Source organism: Lycium barbarum, chromosome 6 (genome assembly GCF_019175385.1).
Source record: "Lycium barbarum isolate Lr01 chromosome 6, ASM1917538v2, whole genome shotgun sequence".
NCBI lineage: Eukaryota > Viridiplantae > Streptophyta > Magnoliopsida > Solanales > Solanaceae > Lycium > Lycium barbarum.
Genome location: NC_083342.1, coordinates 87176711 through 87194928, shown reverse-complemented (window position 1 = coordinate 87194928; position 18218 = coordinate 87176711).

The following is an 18218-nucleotide window of genomic DNA, read 5'->3' as shown; positions in this document are numbered from 1 at the left end:
TTAAATATTTTGTAGATTATGTTGTAATGTATTCCCCTCGGTCCTTTTTTCCACCTCTCTTAAAAAAAAAAAAAAACTAAATTTTTCTTGATTTTAATTTATTACTCCCTTCGGATAAAAAAAAGTGTTCATTTAGCCTTTTTTTTTTGGGTAAAAAAAGTATCCACTTATTAAATCAAAAAACAATTAATCTTATCTTTCCAAATTTGCCCCTATTAAGTGTTATGCGATCAAATCTCAATGCCTATTTAATTAGGGCTAGTTTAGTCAATTTACATTTTTTTTTCTTGGAGTGAGTAGTTTCTTAAGGGGTGTGCAAATAGCTAAGTGAACTCTTTTTTTTATCAGGAGGGAGTACTACCCTTTACAATTATTAAAGTAAAAGTAAATGTGGAAAACAATTAATTAATGCTTTATTAATTTAAGTATTTTGGATCATTTATTTTGAAAACCGTGACAACTAAAAAAGGATCGGAGGGTATATTCGAATAGAAATCGATTTTTTGTTTCACACCCAGTGTTCAGGGAGGTGTTCCCCACTGGGATTTTTTTCATTGCCAAGATTCATTATGAGCCTTTGACCAAAATAAGCTATTTTTTAAATCAATTTACCAAAGTAATACGTTTTTTATTTTTTTTACGGAACTAGCATAAACGTATTCCTGAGTAACGTATTAGGCATTATTTTATTCAAAAATTCTAACGGAAAAAATTAGGTCGGGTTAACGGTGTTAAAAGCTAATTCGTGACTGTTAGTAACGTATTATTCCTAATACGTTACTGTCAGTAACGACTTTAGAGAATCCAAATACGAACAATCCTTTTATGTAATCTGACATTGACTGATGTTAAAGCCGTAACTAGGAGTTACGATTTTAGCATAAAACGTAACTGACAGTTACGTTTCTACTCAAACTAGGCATGCGCAAATCTTGCCGAGAATCCTGCAAATTGGGAATCTTTCTGATTGATTTGACTATAAAACGTGATTAATAGTTACGTTTTAATTGTAAAACGTGACACACAATAACGACACACTGCTAAAGTCCCTCTTCCTCATACTTTTTGAACAAACCACATATCATTATAAAATATAGTGTATGAAACGAATGTTCAAACACATTCGAACAATTTTCATCAAAGCTTCTACTTGTGTGGCCTATTGTCGGAACAACATTAAAAAATTCAACAGGTATAAGTTAATTAAGTCAAATATTTCGTAATATGTTAAAATAATACTATAGTTTTAATTTATTTTTCTGTTATATTAATAATAATAAGTGTCTTATTTTCGTGTGTAGGAGTAAAGATGGCCAATTTTGAACATAATGTGATGGTTGCTTTGTATTGGGGTGGCGAAATAATTACTGAAATGAACGGATTCAGGTACACTGAAGGTGCCAAAATGATTGTCAGCATGTTTATTTCAACGAACTATGCTGAATTGGTTGAACTATTGCATGAGAAGATGGGGACAAATAGTGAAAATATTCAAATTGATATTTCTGGAAAATATCCATGCTCATTTCAAGGTAACAATACAAGGTTCATTGAGTTTAAAATTGAGAATGACCAGTCCTTGCTACAATTTTTCTCCATACGGCAAAAATTTGCGGATAAGATCGATATAAATATTTTGGAGATTTATGTAAAGACCAAACCAGCAAATCAAAATAATATATTTCAAATGAGTGGTCAGCATGGTTATCACATGAATTTGTTGGCTCAAAATTATGGATTTGCTATGGCCAGTCAGCCTCATCTCGGAATTGAACAAGTTTTTTTTTATAAATACAGTTAATACTTTTATTAATATTTTTAGGTATACCTGTAGTAGTGGTAGGAATCCCGCTATCTCATGTTGCTTACCCTGTGAGGCCTTACAAAGATAGTGATACTTAAATACACTAAGTTTTTTCAAACAAAACTTACTTCGGACACCTTTTCAACCCCTAAAATGACGATCCGAACGTCTACGTATCCTTGATGTATTGGGCCTACATTATTGTACGCAGAAAAAAATATCAAGTTCTATATAAAATATTGACGTTTCGGAGTCTTGATCCACGACTAATCGTTGGTTAAAGTATGGAAAAAACACTAAGTTTTTTCAAACAAAACTTACTTCGGGCACCTTTTCAACCCCTAAAATGACGATCCGAACGTCTACGTATCCTTGATGTATTGGGCCTACATTATTGTACGCAGAAAAAATATCAGGTTCTACATAAAATATTGACGTTTCGGAGTCTTGACCCACGGCTAATCGTTGGTCAAAGTATGAAAAAAACACTAAGGTTTTTCAAACAAAACTTACTTCGGGCACCTTTTCAGCCCCTAAAATGACGATCTGAACGTCTACGTATCCTTGATGTATTGGGCCTACATTATTGTACGCAGAAAAAAATATCAGGTTCTATATAAAATATTGACGTTTCGGAGTCATGACACACGACTAATCGTTGGTCAAAGTATGGAAAAAAACACTAAGTGTTGCAAAAAATAAAGTTTGGCCAATTTTTTTTTGCTTTTTGGTACTGTTTCTATAACGCAGTATTTTACTGCGCTAAAGGTAGTTTTGTAACTTTTTTTTTGTTGGAAGAGCAAAACTAGAAGCCTGGACACGGGTTTCGCCAAACTCAATAATTTTTGCTCAAATAATATATTTGTGTTAAGAAATTTATTAAATATGTATAAATAATAAGTTTAGAACATAAGTATTAAATCTGAAATCGTCGTTCTAAAATCTAAAAACATAAAGTTGAACTCTTGGCTCTGGCTCTGACTCTGCCATCTAATCACGTGGGTAACAATATCCAATTTTTTTTTTCTTTCTATGTGAATAAAATAATCACATAACTTGCACACTAAATTGTGTAAGAAAATGTTGTCAGCATGGAAATGACATTGACATAACAGATAACAACTATTAAAGGTAAGTGTACAATTTTATTGTGTGTCACGTTTTACAAATAAAACGTAACTGCAGATAACGTTTTATAGTCAAATCAGTCAGAACTATTGTAAGTGCACAATCTTATTGTGTGTCACGTTTTACAAATAAAACGTAACTACAGATAACGTTTTATAGTCAAATCAGTCAGAAGGATTCCCAATTTACAGGCACTACAAGAAATTAGGCTTACAACGACATTTTATAAATGTCATATTAAGTGTCATAAGTGTCGCAAAATCACTTAGCGACATTTATTTTACATTTAGTACAAATGTCGTAAATTTGAGGGTCGGGAATTTTCCGACATTTATATTAATGTCGGTACATAATTTACGACATTTATTTACAACTTTTTAAAAACGTCACAACAAAATTTCCAACATTTAGATTAATGTCGGCAAAATAATTAGCGACATTTATTTGCAACTTTTATTAAATGTCACCGATTTTGAAATTAATTTAATTGCGACATATAACGAAATGTCATCAAATCATACCATCCTTACTACGCATACATAGAAATGTCGGAAAATCATCTCTAGTCAATAGCATCATTTTTCTTTTTTATATACTGAAAAAATCTAATTTAATGCCACGATGAATCATATAATTCCAGTACACAAGTTATACACTACAATAGAACTTTGAATTAAACAAAAGAGTCACTTCGACAAACTTTTGAAAAATCTCGTGAACACCATTAAATATATGGTTCCCGAAGAATACAAAATTTTCTCCTAAGCTGAGAATGCTATAAATAAAATCTAATATTGACTAGTGACCACAAAAACACCAATTCATTGATTGTCACTTGTTGAGCCTTCATACAAAGCAGCATCTTGAATCTCTATGACAACATGCATCCTCTTCAAAAGACTTCTCTTCTTGACTCTAATTTTTGCATATCAACTTCTGATGAAGATGAGAAAGAGATCTCTGACAGCAAACCAAAGATAAGGGCAAATATTAGAAGTTAGAAAAATATGGTTTAAACAAAATAGCAGGCAACTTTTATAGAAGACAAAAGATCGTGAAATAAGAGTATTGCTACATTCACGGTACAGTTAAAAAAGTAAAATACAGATCTCAAAATTCAGTATCAATCCTAAAGCCCACACCACAGAGGATTACCTTCACATCCACAAAAATATGATCCAATGCAACAATCATATTATACAATTAATCTCTTTCGGGACTCCACTTCGTAAAACCTACAAAAGAAAAAATAAATCAAGAAAAGTAAATGACAAATAAAATTCAAGCAGAGAGAGAGAAGAGAAATGGAGAAATTAGGCCGCCGGTGCAGCCTATGACGTAAAGGGAATTGGGGGAAGGGAAAAGGTTAGGGTTCCAGCTTTTATTCGTGGAAGTAGTATTTGATTAAGTTTAAAATTATTGGGGGGGAGATTTAGTCTTTGGGGATTTTTTAATTTTTTGGGGGGAAAGTCTGGGTCCAAATGAAAAAGAGTATTAAAGTACATAGAACCAAAATAAAAAAAAATACTGCTCCTATTTCTATAACTACTATAATTTCATAAGCTTTTTTTTATTAGTAGTAGCAAATAGTATTCCTTGCAAAATCAATTACTTTAATAAGAGCTTAAATAAAGTTCAAATGCATATAAATAAAATAAATATGACACAAATTGTCCCGTAGTAAAATCGATTGTCGTCGATGCCTTTTTCTCGGTTCTTTCCTCCATTACAAGAGTTCGAACAAGAAAAAAATAAGAGTGCCCTATGAAGAATGTTGTAAAAATTCATAATAGAATCTGGCCATAACAATAATGAAAAGATCAATAATGGATAAAAAAGCCAAGTCATATTCTGAAAATAATTAATATTCTTTAAATATTATCCGCAATGACACCTATTCTAATACTACTAGTTAAATACTTTTTAAAAAGTCATATGTGCGATAGTTTTCTTTAATTGGTAGAAATATTCAATAGCTCTATTGTTATAATAGTATAATTTAATTTTAACTAATTTACACAATTAATTTAGTCACGTGTGGGACTACACTGGATGTGTTGTTGTTGTTGTAATTTAGCCATATTTTTAGTTCCAAACTCATTCGTTATATATATATATATATATATATATATATATATATATATATATATATAATTACTACTTTATGCATCCACTAATTCTTTCCCTAGAATTAAATATAAAGAGTGATGACATAATTTAAAAAGATTTAGATTTCCAACATTAGGTGTAAAAGTCAGTAATTAGCGACTAATAATATGACATTTGAAATAAATGTCATAATATTTTCGACATTTGTATCAAATGTCGTTATTTTAACGACATTTTACGCCAAAAATCGTTGTTTAGCTATATTTTATGCCAAATGTCATTATTTTAGTGACATTTTTCGTCAAATGTCATTATATTTACGACATTTTACATCACATGTCATTATTTTTATGACATTTTTTCATAAATGTCGAGAAATTCCTTTTTCCCCGACATTTATTTCAAATGTCACTAAATAAATGTCGTCGTATCTTTACTTTCTTGTAGTGAGGATTCTCTGCAAGAGATTGCGCGTGCCTAGTTTCAGAAGAAACGTTACTGTCAGTTACGTTTTATGCTGAAGTCGTAATTGCGGGTTACGACTTTAGGATCAATCAATGTCAGATTTCATAGAAAGATTGTTTGTACCTAGAATTTCTAAATTCGTTACTGTCAGTAACGTATTAGCCATAATACGTTATTGTCAGTAACAAATTATATTTTAACGCTGTTAACCGGTGACTTTTTTGTCCGTTGGAATTTTTGAATAAAATAATACCTAATTCGTTACTCAGGAATACGTTTATGCTAATTCGGTTAACTTTCAAAAAAACGTATTATTTTGGAGAATTGGCTCAAATAATAGCTTACTTTGGTAAAAAATTCGAAATTCTAAGGCCTATTATTAAGGGTGTAAGGATCTTATCCATTTCGCCACAAACAGAGGCAGAGTTAGAATCTACGAATTTGGCGGAACACAGTAGCTTTGACTCAACCTTGTATTTGATTTAAATTCCACTTAGCATGTATAAATAATTTATTAAGAACCTATTAAATTTCTTTTTATAAAATTTAGAATCCATAAACTTAAAATCGTAACTTTGCCTTTGAGTCTATAGCACCGGGTGGTATTAATTTGATTATTTTAATATGAAAGACAAATAACACAAAAATAAACATACAAAAGATTATTGATTTGTAGTTCCTAGGATTTGCAAATTGGAAGACAAAAGATCTAGATCTTGAACGTGTAGTCTTGGAGGCCTAACTGACTCTCTTTACCAAACACTACACAATCGTGCGTTCTTGAGAACATCAAAACCATGAAATTGCTTTCACGCAATTAAGTTTGTTCTTTTATTTTAATATTCTTGGGAAATGCAGTAATAGTTTGTTGCTGTTAACTAGGATTAGATACAACCAAGAACGGTTGTTTCATTAATGCAACAACAAGGCCAAGAAAACAACATTAGATAATGTGAAAGAGATCAATTCATTCAAAACGGTCAACCTTTCATGTTTTGAGTACTATATTCAACTTACTACTAATTTAGATTGTGCATTAGTTTACACTTTTTGTGTGTGTTTTTGCTTTCCCTTTTTCTGGGCATGAGAATAATTCTACAATCAATGTTCGAACGCGAAGCCTTTCTTTCTCGGTCGTCTGTCTTAATAAGTGGATTCCGATTCATGCAGTCCTTCTCTGTTGCATTGGTCTTTTCACTCCCCACTCTCCACCATAACAAAGTCTTTCCACTATATCTCAGGAGTAGTCAAAGGAAGTACGGCGGGTAGAGTGTTTGAGAAGACTACACTTGCTCATCATAGTTGTGTAAAAGTTCCAGTGAGATTTATAATGATGCTGAGCTATTTCACTCATAATCTTAGAATTTGAACTGAATACTTTATTTCTTTTCAATTCTTTGTCATGGTGAACTTAAATTACCTTATGTGTTGGTAAACTTCACCTAAGTTAGAGAATCATCAGCTCGATCATTTAGTTGAAAAGATTACTCTTTTACAAATACTATGAAGAAATTATTAGCGAATGAAACAATGTGACATTTCTCTTTCGTATTTGCTTAATTGTTTTTGAACAATATACTCAAAATTATTTATACACGCAATACCTTAATTACGAACAAAAAATTTCTTCGAATAATGATTAATGTACTCCTAAATTAATCCCTCTTAATATATACTCCCTCCAGTCCAAAATAACTTAATTATTAGGGTATGATACACCCATTAAGAAAGTTAATTAATTACACTATGGTTATTTGACTATATTAAACCTTTTTTTTTCCCAAAATTTTCTTAAAAGTAAAAATAGTCAGCATTTAAATTTGGAAAATAGTCGAAAACCCCATTAGAGAGAAATAACTTTGAAAAAATTTAATTAATTACCTCTTTGAACTTTAAAAAATTCATTTATTTTGAACAAAAAAAAAACTACAAATTCACTTATTTGAAAGGGAGAAATTTTAATTCTGAGCATAAATGTTAAGCAAAAATTCTTTCAAGAATGGGGCTGGAAAGTAGGGGTGTGCATGGTATGGTAGATACCGATTATCATATCGAAACCGAATTTTTTTATACCGCGGTTTTGGTATTATGGTATTTGGTATGCATTTTTAAAAAGTTTGGTATTTGATATTCATAAAGAAAATACCGAAATACCAAATACCATACCGAGGTATATAATTACAAATACAATTCATATATCTTAGAATTATAATACTAACAAATATATAAACTAGTATTATTAGAAAACTAATTGCTTAAATGTTGAAACTTTGACCACTCTATCTTGATTTAAATGTCTTTTTTGTGTAGTTGATTTACTCCCATCATTTCCTTTTAATAGTTCATTATTGACTTTGCACATCCCTTAAAAAGTTATTTATTAAGTGCTTATTTTATAAATTTTTCCAAATTAACTATGTTTAGAAATTTAAATTTGATATCAGTGCTTCAATAGTTACAAATATTAGGCTAGTATTGCAACTATTGAATAAATATCAATTGACTTGTAAAAATGGACAAATAAATAAATAATTATTTTTATGTATTGGACTAATAAAATATTGGAATACAAATACAGAAGAACAAGAATCCTTGTTCAACAAACAAGATGAATAACAATGGTGATCGAAAAAGAAAAAAGAAAGAAGAAGATGATGGTCCAGACAACACTTCGATACACACTAGGAACACAACATATTTGTCCCTTGTCTACATGGACAAATCCGAGCCCTTGATTGAGAATGATGGAATGAAATCTCAGCCGTACGTTTGTTGGACATGTGGAGAAAAAGGAAAGGGCTGAGAAGCTTCCCTCATGTGCCTGTCATGTGAGGAATCAAATTAGTTATACATTGAACAAATCAAATAGTGACAAGTGTATAGGCAGATTTTTCTATTATTTATTTTACTGCACAAAATACATGTATATATGGAGGATGAGGAAATCAATACAAACATCAGAAAATTTCACGAAATATCTTTGTTTTCTTTCATGGTATCATAGTAGTAGCTCGATCCAATTTTCTGGTCATCAAAATCATCATTCTACATCACCACAATCTTAATCTTATCACTCAACACAATACAGAATGAGTCTAGATAATTCAAACACTGAAAATACAGTAGCTACTACTCAGAATGCTACTAAGTTTGATCACTATCACCCCTATTATTTGAATGCTTCAGATTCACCTGGAATGAATCTTATCAACACCATTTTTGATGGTAGAGGATTTCCAAGGTGGAGAAGATCTGTTTTAATATCTTTATCAGCCAAAAAGAAACTTGGCTTTGTCAATGGAGGTTGCAAACCACTAAATCTAAATCATGTAGACTATGAATAATGGGCCTGTTGCAATGACATGATCATTGCTTGGTTAATGAATTCCTTAACAAAAGACATTGCAGATAGTGTAATGTACTCCAAAACAGCAAAGGAACTTTGGGAAAGTTTGGAGAGCAGATTTGGGAAAACTAATGGTACAAAATTATATCATCTTCAAAAGGAACTCTCAGGATTAACTCAAACAAATAGTGACGTAGCAGGTTACTTTACTAAGTTAAAAAGACTGTGTGATGAGTTAGACTCAATCAATCCAATCATATGCTGCACTTGTGTGTGCACTTGTGAGGGTAAGAACAAACTAATCAAATCTCTAGAGGACCAAAGCCTTATACAATTCCTCATGGTTTTAAATGATGTGTATGCACAAGCAAGAAGAAACATATTGATGATGAATCCCTTGCCTAGCATGGATACTGCATATGCACTGCTATTGCAAGATGAGTATCATAGAGAGGTGTATGTGAATGCTAACTACACAAATGATTTTGGATCTGGATCTTTCATGGCAATATCACAAGGAAAATCATATCAAAGAAATGGAAATCAAGGGATGACAGGACATGGTCAAACACGACAAATTTTTTTCCAAACACACAAAGACCAGTTAAAGGTTTTTAAAGGAACAAACCAAGGAAATCAAAGTATAATCCAAATGTGGCTTGTACATATTGTGGAAAAACAGGACATGTCCAAGATGATTGTCACAGACTTCATGGTATCCAGCTGATTTTGAGTTCATAAAATCTAAGGAGTATCAAGGAAAGGAAAATGGGGTGATTGCTGAAGAGGAGGTAGAAACTCCACTTATTTCACAAGGGGATGCAACAATCAATAGTTGCAGTCAAGGCATGATTAAGGGCCAATATGCTGATCTAGTACAGAAGGTTCTCATGGAGGTAAAAATGGGACAAGAAGGAACTACAAATGGTGGATTCAATGCAGGAGCAATAGCTGGTACAATCCTAAAGTACTCAGGAACTTGTCTTTCAGTTTTTAATACCTGCACCTGGATCATTGATTCAGGTGCATTAGAACGTATGTGCTTTGATTCTAAATCTTTCATTTCTTTAAAACCCCTTCATGTGCCTATTAGTATCACTTTGCCTAATTTTTTCAGGATTATTTTAACTCATGCAGGAAGTGTTTCTATTCTGCCTAACATCACTTTTAAAAATGTCCTTCATGTTCCAGATTTCAAGTATAACTTACTATCTGTTCATAAGTTGTGCTATCAATATAAGTGTGATCTGTTATTTACTTCTTGTGGTTGTATCTTACAGGACCCTTTAATAAGGAACTTAAGCTTTTGGTGAAGTAAGGGAGAGTCTCTACCTGTTGCAGCCCACTAGTCTTAGGTCTAAGCATGAAAATGTAGTTTCATATCAAGCAGGAAGTAATTCCATTTCTATGTCAAATTCAGTTCCATTTCCAGTTTTAGCTAATGTGGTTCCCAGTGTAGAATTATGGCATGTATGGTTGGGACATGTTCCTTATTCAGTAATGAGATTTTTTGATTTCATTAAGTTTCCTTATAAATTTTAACATGTTTGTGATGTGTGTCCTAAAGCAAGGTAGACTAGACTGCCTTTTCCTCTAAGTCAAATTCATACTCAAAAACCTTTTGATCTAATTCATATAGTCACTTAGGGTCCATATAAATGCTGCACTTACAATGGAGACAAGTATTTTCTTACTATAGTGGATGATTACAGTAGAGAAACATGAACTTTTTTGCTAAGTACTAAAAGCAGTGCATTTCCTATGTTGAAAAATTTTCTAATCATGATTGAGAGACAGTTCAATGTCAAGGTGAAGATGATTAGGTCTGACAATGCAATGAAATTAGGAAAAATAACACAAGAAAGTCTGTTCCTCAAATCTCAAGGTATAATGCATCAGACTTCTTGTGTAGGAACACCCCAACAGAATGGGATAGTGGAAAAGAAGCATAGGCACCTCTTTGAAATTGCAAGAGGATTGATGTTTCAATCACATTTACCTAGCTCATACTGGGGAGACTGTATTTTACAGCAACACATTTGATAAACAGATTTCCCTCAAGAGTTCCTGAAGGAAAAACTCTATATGAGGTTCTGTTTGGTAAAAAACCTAAGTATGATAATTTGAGGAGTATTGGTTGTTTATGCTATGCTTTTACCTTTTCTAAAAACAGGTCTAAATTTGAACCTAGAGCAGTTGCTTGTGTGTTTCTAGGATATCCCCAAGAGCAGAAAGGGTACAAGTTAATAGAATTGGATTCCAAGAAAGTATTTGTCTCAAGAGATGTTCAATTCTTTGAGCACCATTTCTCTTTTGCAACCTATTTAAACTATCATCCAACAGTGTTTCCTACAACTCATTTTGATTACGTAAAATCAGACCCTTTCTTACTTTCCATATCTAACTCTACACCTAGTTCAAATCCATCCCAATCTGATTCTACCCCTGTTTCAAATCCACCTCAATCTAATTCTAGTTCTTCTCCTTCATCCTCCACTATCAATTCTCCTATCATATATTCACTTCCACTTTCCTCTACACCAAATCACCTTCATCCTAGCCCTACACCACAACTATCTCCAGCAAACAGTTGCCTCAGATCTTTCCATTCCTTATGATTTTTCCTTTGTCAATCCTTCATCTGACCCCCCTACTCAAATTAGAACTTCTGGTAGAATAAGACATGGACCAGGATATCTAGATGAATACATATGCAACAACATTCACCTAACAGACCTAACAGATGCTTGTTTCACTCATCCTACACATCCTACATCCTATTCTTTTAATTCCCTATCAATAAATAACCAACATGTGTTACTTTCCATTTCTAACATCGCAGAACCTAAATCCTATTTTTAAGCTTTTACTCATGAAGATTGGAAGCAAGCTATGAAAAAGGAACTTGATGCACTTGCATTGAACCAGACTTGGGACATTGTAAAATTTCCACCAGGAAAGAAAGCATTACCTTGTAAATGGGTTTACAAGGTAAAACATAAATCAGATGGCACAATTGAGAGACCGAAGGCAAGGTTAGTGGTAAGGGGGGATATTCAAGAGGAAGGAATGGACTATACAAAGACTTTTTCACCAGTGGTCAAAATGACCACTATCAGATGTCTCCTAACTATTGCTATAAAGAAAGGATGGAAAGTGTACCAATTGGATATAAGTAATGCTTTTCTACATAATGATCTATAGGAAGAAGTATACATGAAATTCCCTGCAGGTATGCATTGTTCAAATCCTAAGCAAGTCTGTTTATTGAGGAAATCTCTGTATGGCTTAAAACAGGCATCCAGACAATGGTATGGCAAACTAGTTGGTGCTCTAACTTAAAAAGGGTACACTAGTTATTTGAATGATTATTCATTATTTTTTAAGGGTACTCAAGATTCAGTTTCCATTATAGCAGTGTATGTGGATGATATTTTGATCACAAGAAATGATCTTCCTGAAATCACCCACATAACTGACTTTCTCAACCATGAATTCAGAGTCAAACATTTATAAGACATTAATTATTTCTTAGGTGTGGAGATTCTAAGGGAAAAACAAGATTTTTATTATCAATCAGAGGAAATTTACTTTGGACCTTTTGCAAGAGTTTGATTGCTCAGGTGCCAAAGTGTCCTCTCCTATTGATCCTTATTCTTAACTAAATGACAGTGATGAACCTCTTCTATCTAATCCTACTATATATAGGCATTTGATAGGAAAGCTCAACTACTTGACACATATAAGACCTGATTTGTGTTTTGTAGTTCTTACACTTAGTCAATATATGCAACAACCACGCGAAGCACATTATTCAGCAGCTTTAAGGGTTTTAAGATACCTGAGAAATGATCCAGGGCAGGGAATCCTTTATCCTCCGAACCTCTTTTGATTTGTTGGCATTCTGTAATGCTGATTGGGCATCTTGTAAGGATTCTCATCGTTCAGCGAGTGGTTATTTCATTACTCTTGGTGGTGCTTCCATTTCCCGAAAATCAGAGAAACAAGCTTCAGTTTCTTTGTCATCTGTAGAGGCAGAGTATAGATTTATGCGAAGAGTGACAACAGAGATTACCTGGTTAGTTTGAGTACTTGAATATCTTTGTGTTCCCCCTATTTTGCCTATTGTTGTACACTCCGATAGCCAGGCGGCGATCTATGTCATGAAAAATCCAGTTTTTCACTAAAGAACGAAGCACGTGGAGTTGGATTGTCATTTTGTATGCCAACAATTCATCTCAAGCTTAATTACTCTCTCTTTCGTCCCTTCAGAGCATCAAATTGCAGATATCTTCACCAAAACCTTATCTGGGGTTTCTCACAGATCTATGCTTAACAAATTGGGGTTAATTTCACCACCCTCCAATTTGAGGGGGATATTAAAATAAATATACAGAAGAACAAGAATCATTTTTCAACAAACAAGATGAACAACAATGGTAATCGAAAAATAGAAAAGAATGAAGAAGAAGAAGAAGAAAGAAGAAGAAGAAGAAGAAGAAGAAGAAGAAGAAGAAGAAGATGATGATGGTTCAGACAACAATTCGATACACCCTAGGAACACAACGTATTTGTCCCTTGTCTACATGGACAAATCCCAGCCCTTGATTGAGAATGATGCAATGAAACTTCAGTCGTACGTTTGTTGGACAGGTGGAGAAAAAGGAAAGGGTTGAGAATCTTCCCTCATGTGCCTGTCATGTGAGGGAATCAAATTAGTCATACATTAAACAAATCAAATAGTGACAAGTGTATAGGCAGATTTACTATTATTTATTTTATTGCACAAAATATATGTATATATGGAGGATGAGGAAATCAATACAAACATCAGAAAATTTCACTAAATATCTTTGTTTTCTTTCATAAAAAGGGAACAGATTAGAGGGAGTATTAGACAAAGGTAATTTTGAAAAAAAGGAACAATCAATACCGTTTTTACTTTCCGAAAAGTTTACTACTTGTATTTAATTTGGACCAAATTTGAAAAGCAAAAAACATTGTACAAATCGGTGTAAATGAATGTACCGTATGATTCAATGCACAATATCACTCGATTTAGGGTGTGTTCGGTATGGAGGAAAATGTTTTCCAAGAAAAATGTTTTTGTTATATCCCGTATTTTTGCATATTCGGGAAATTTGAAATAATTGTGACTAGTAAGAGATAAAGCAATATTTTGATCTTATTTTATATATATGTTGTTCATGAAAAATGTTGATGCGGAAATATGGAGGAAGGCCAAGGGCAAAACTGGAAATTTGAAAAATGGGTTCATGAATTACAAATATTCACCATAAGTGAATTGGGCTAGAAAAATAAAAAAAAAAGAAAAAAGAAAAAAAATAGAGGCCCAATGAGAGGTGTGGCCGGCCATGGAGAATAAAAAAGGCCCAAGCCCATGTAAATTAAAACCATGAAATAAATAAGAGAAAAGGGCCATGTATTCATCATTCATCTAGAACCTTGAAGACAAAACAAAGTGAGAGCAAGACTTGAGAGAACAAAGGGGCATTCGACCACCTTGGAGAAAAAGAGAATTTCTTTTTGCCATCAATCTTGGGTCCAAAAATTATAGTTTTCTAGTATTCCTACTAAGTTCAAGACCCTCTTCAACGTGGTATAATTTTTGGGGCAAGAAAATACTTTTTTTGGCAAGTGGAAAAATTGAAAAAAGGTAAGAATTCTATCCTTTTTATGTTATGGAAGACTTATATATATATGTTGTAGTATGTGGAAATGAATGAAAAGTATGAAATTTGTGTGTTGTGGGTATGTGTGTGTGTGGCCGTGTAGTGTTGTTGATGGAGAAGGATGAACAAATTTTATTTATTATGTTAATTGTGTTGTTGTGGCCCTGTGATGTAAATGGAAGAATAATAGTTCAAGTTGGCATGAAAAATTAGTTGTTAAGTTGTTGTAGGAAATTATGTGATTTTATTATAGTTTTATGTAATTATGGGAATGGAGTTGTTAAGGTGCAAATTGTTGTTGTTGTTGATGAAATTGGAAGATAAAATGTGTTGTGAATGTTCGTGTCGAAGATTGGAGGTTTCGGGTGAAGTATGGTTTTTGGTGGGATTGTTGCATATTTTGTAGAATTGTATGAAATGCTTTTGAATTGTATTTGAATGATCTTGAACTAGTAGTGAATATGTAAGTGTCGATATCGGCTTGAACGTACGTGGTTGAATTGAATGTTGATGACTATGTAGAAAAAAAAGGCTACTAATGTTAGAATGCGTCCTGAATTGATTCTTGATGTTATTGGTATGGTTGTTGGTATTGTTGGTATGGTTGTTGATGAATTTGGCCGAGTTGTATTCTCGGGGATGTTGAATTTACAAGGGAGATGCTGCCGAAATTTCTGTAGACAAGTACTAGTTAAAGTTGAATTTCTAAGTACTTGTAGCTAATGTTTGGTAATTGATAACGTCATTGTAGATCTTGGAGAGCCCGATACTTGAGTCGGGATTTATTTAACGAGTGATCGGGATTTGTTAGCGAGCGATTGAGGTATGTAGAGCCTACCTTTCTTTCTTTTGGCATGACCGTTATGAAATAAACAAATGACATATATATGCTTCTAAAGAAAATTCTACTCCTAGAGCCACTAGGATGGCCTATGTCTTTGATTTCCATAAACTATCCCATATGGTTGATACATACTTGTGATGTTCGAAGTTCTAGTCGATACGTTTCCGGATGTTGTTCGAAAAATATTTGATATGACTAAAGTTTTGGATATATATATATATATATATTGGATATGTGCACATGATTCTAAGGCTCCGTTTGATTTGCTCCATAATGTTATTTGAAAGCTTCTTAATATGAATGATACTTGAATTCCTAAGTATGACTTATGAAATATTTTCAGAAGGTTCCGTACTTCGAAAGTTTGTAACTCTCTCATACTAATTCCAATTGACCGAATCTTATTTTTGAGCCTTCAGATGTTTGTAAAAATATTTGGCTATCGAGTTTGAAAGAAATTTATTTATTTATATGCATATGGTTTCCGCACTAATCCGCTCGTGCCTACTACTATGATATCGTTCGCCGGTTCCCGGGCCGGTTTTGTGATCGTGCGCACTATGTTACATTCAGCAGTATGATGTGTTACGGTTCCCGAGACCTCGACATAGGGCCGGTTACCGCTTATATACGGCGTTATGATGTGATATGGCATATGATATGTTCTGGTGTTGTGATATGTTATGATGATACGATATGTTCGGGGATCGTACGGAGATATGAAACCTTCTGGAGTATGATGTGTTGTGGCGCCAACGTCGGAGTGGCGACCACGTTCCTGAGCCCTATGCACGATTTTAATTGCATTATATATATACATACTTTCAGCACAGGTTTTGATATACTAATTCTGTATCCATTTTTTGTACTCCTCACTTCAGTTATGATTCGGATTTCGTATGTCATGCTTTGCATACTCAGTACATATTTCGTACTGACCCCCTTTCTTCGGGGGCTGCGCTTCATGCCCGCAGGTACGGACGTTCGTTTTAGTGATCCTCCAGTATAGGATACATATTCTGCCACTTGGATTACTCCTTTTGATCCGGATCTCATATTTTTGGTACATATCTTCTGTGATACATATTCTGTATATATGACTATTTGGGTACGGCGGGGCCCTGTCCCGTCATATGTTTCTGTCATGGTTTGTAGAGGCCTGTAGATATATATGTGGGTCAAGGGTCACATTTGTTCGACTATGATCGTGATTTGTGCCTTAAGCGGTCCCGTTTGCTATTATGGCCAAAACGGCCCATATGTTTATATATGTATGTATATCTGGGCGATGTGTATTCCGCCAGCCTACCGGATTTGATATGATGTTTCTGTACGGGCGACCGCTTAAGATGATATTTGTTTTCAGTATCTGTTTAAAATGACGTATGTTAAGTTTGAATAAATCTTCGATATGTCGATCTGGTACGTAAGTCTGTTTGGGTGTTCAAATAGGGCACCAGTCGTGGCCCACGGGGCTGGGTCGTGACAGGGGAAAATGTTTTGATAGAAATTCACTTATTTTCTCATGTTCGTTTGGGTAATGGAAAATAAGGGAATTTCTTACTTATTTTCTCATGTTCGTTTGGTTGATAGAAAACGTTTTCCGGAAAATATTCATCCAAGCCTCACCAACTCCAACCCAACCCCATATCCCCCAACCCCACCCACACCCCACTCCCACCTACGCCCCCACCCCTCTAAAAAAAATTTCTTTTGATTTTTTTTTTATTTTCTGCACCCCCACCCCAACCCTCACCAACTCCAACACAACCCCATACCCCCACCCCCACCCCACTCCCACCCACCCCTCCATTTTTTTTTTTAATTTTTTGCACCCCCACCCCCAACCACTCCCGTAACCCATACACCAACCCCCTCTCAAAACATTTTTTTTGAAGTTTTTAATTTTTTTTTCTGAATTTTCTACACGAGCACATCCCCCGTCACCCCCCTCCTCCCTTGCGTGGAACCCATACCACACTAACAGCCCTCCCCCAACCCCAACAGTTTTTTTATTGTCTTTTGCGGGTTTCTACACCCCTAGACACCCCCTACCCAAAAAAAAAAATCTTTTCGCTCCCCCCCCACAAAAAGTTTTAATATTTAACCACGCAAACATTCAATTTTTATAATTGTCAACTTTTTTTCAATTTGTTTTGGAGAGGGGTGGGGTGGGGTGCAAAAAACTAAACACAAATGTCAAAACCTTTTTTTCAAATTTTTTTTGTTGGGGGAGGGGGGTGCAAAAAACCAAAAATAATGTCAAAACTTTTTTTCCAAAAATATTAATATTTTTTGGGGCGGGGGGGGGGGTAGGGTGCGGGGTGGGGGTGCAAAAAAAAAAGACAACTTTTTTTCAAAAAAATAATTTTTTTGTTGGGAGGGAAGGGGGGGGGGAGGTGGGGCTGGCGTAGGGTACAGGGTGGGGTGGGGGTTGGGGAGGTGTAAAAAACCAAAATAATGTCAAAACTTTTTTTCGTAGGGTACAGGGTGGGGTGGGGGTTGGGGAGGTGTAAAAAACCAAAATAATGTCAAAACTTTTTTTTCGAAAAAAAATTATTTTTTTTGGGGGGGGGGGGGAGAGGGGGTGGGGGTGGTGGAGTGGGTGAGGGTTGGGAGTGGTTGGGGTTGGGTTGAGTGGTTGGTGGAATAAACTTGTTTTCTCTACTTTTATTAGGGAAGTCATTTTCCCTAATTTTGAGGAAAATATTTTTAAAATTTTTAACTAAACGAACACGAGAAAATTGAAAAATATTTTCCTTCGTACGGAACACACCCTTAATACGTCAACTAGTACTCAGTAGGCCAAGAATTCAGTGATGTATATAT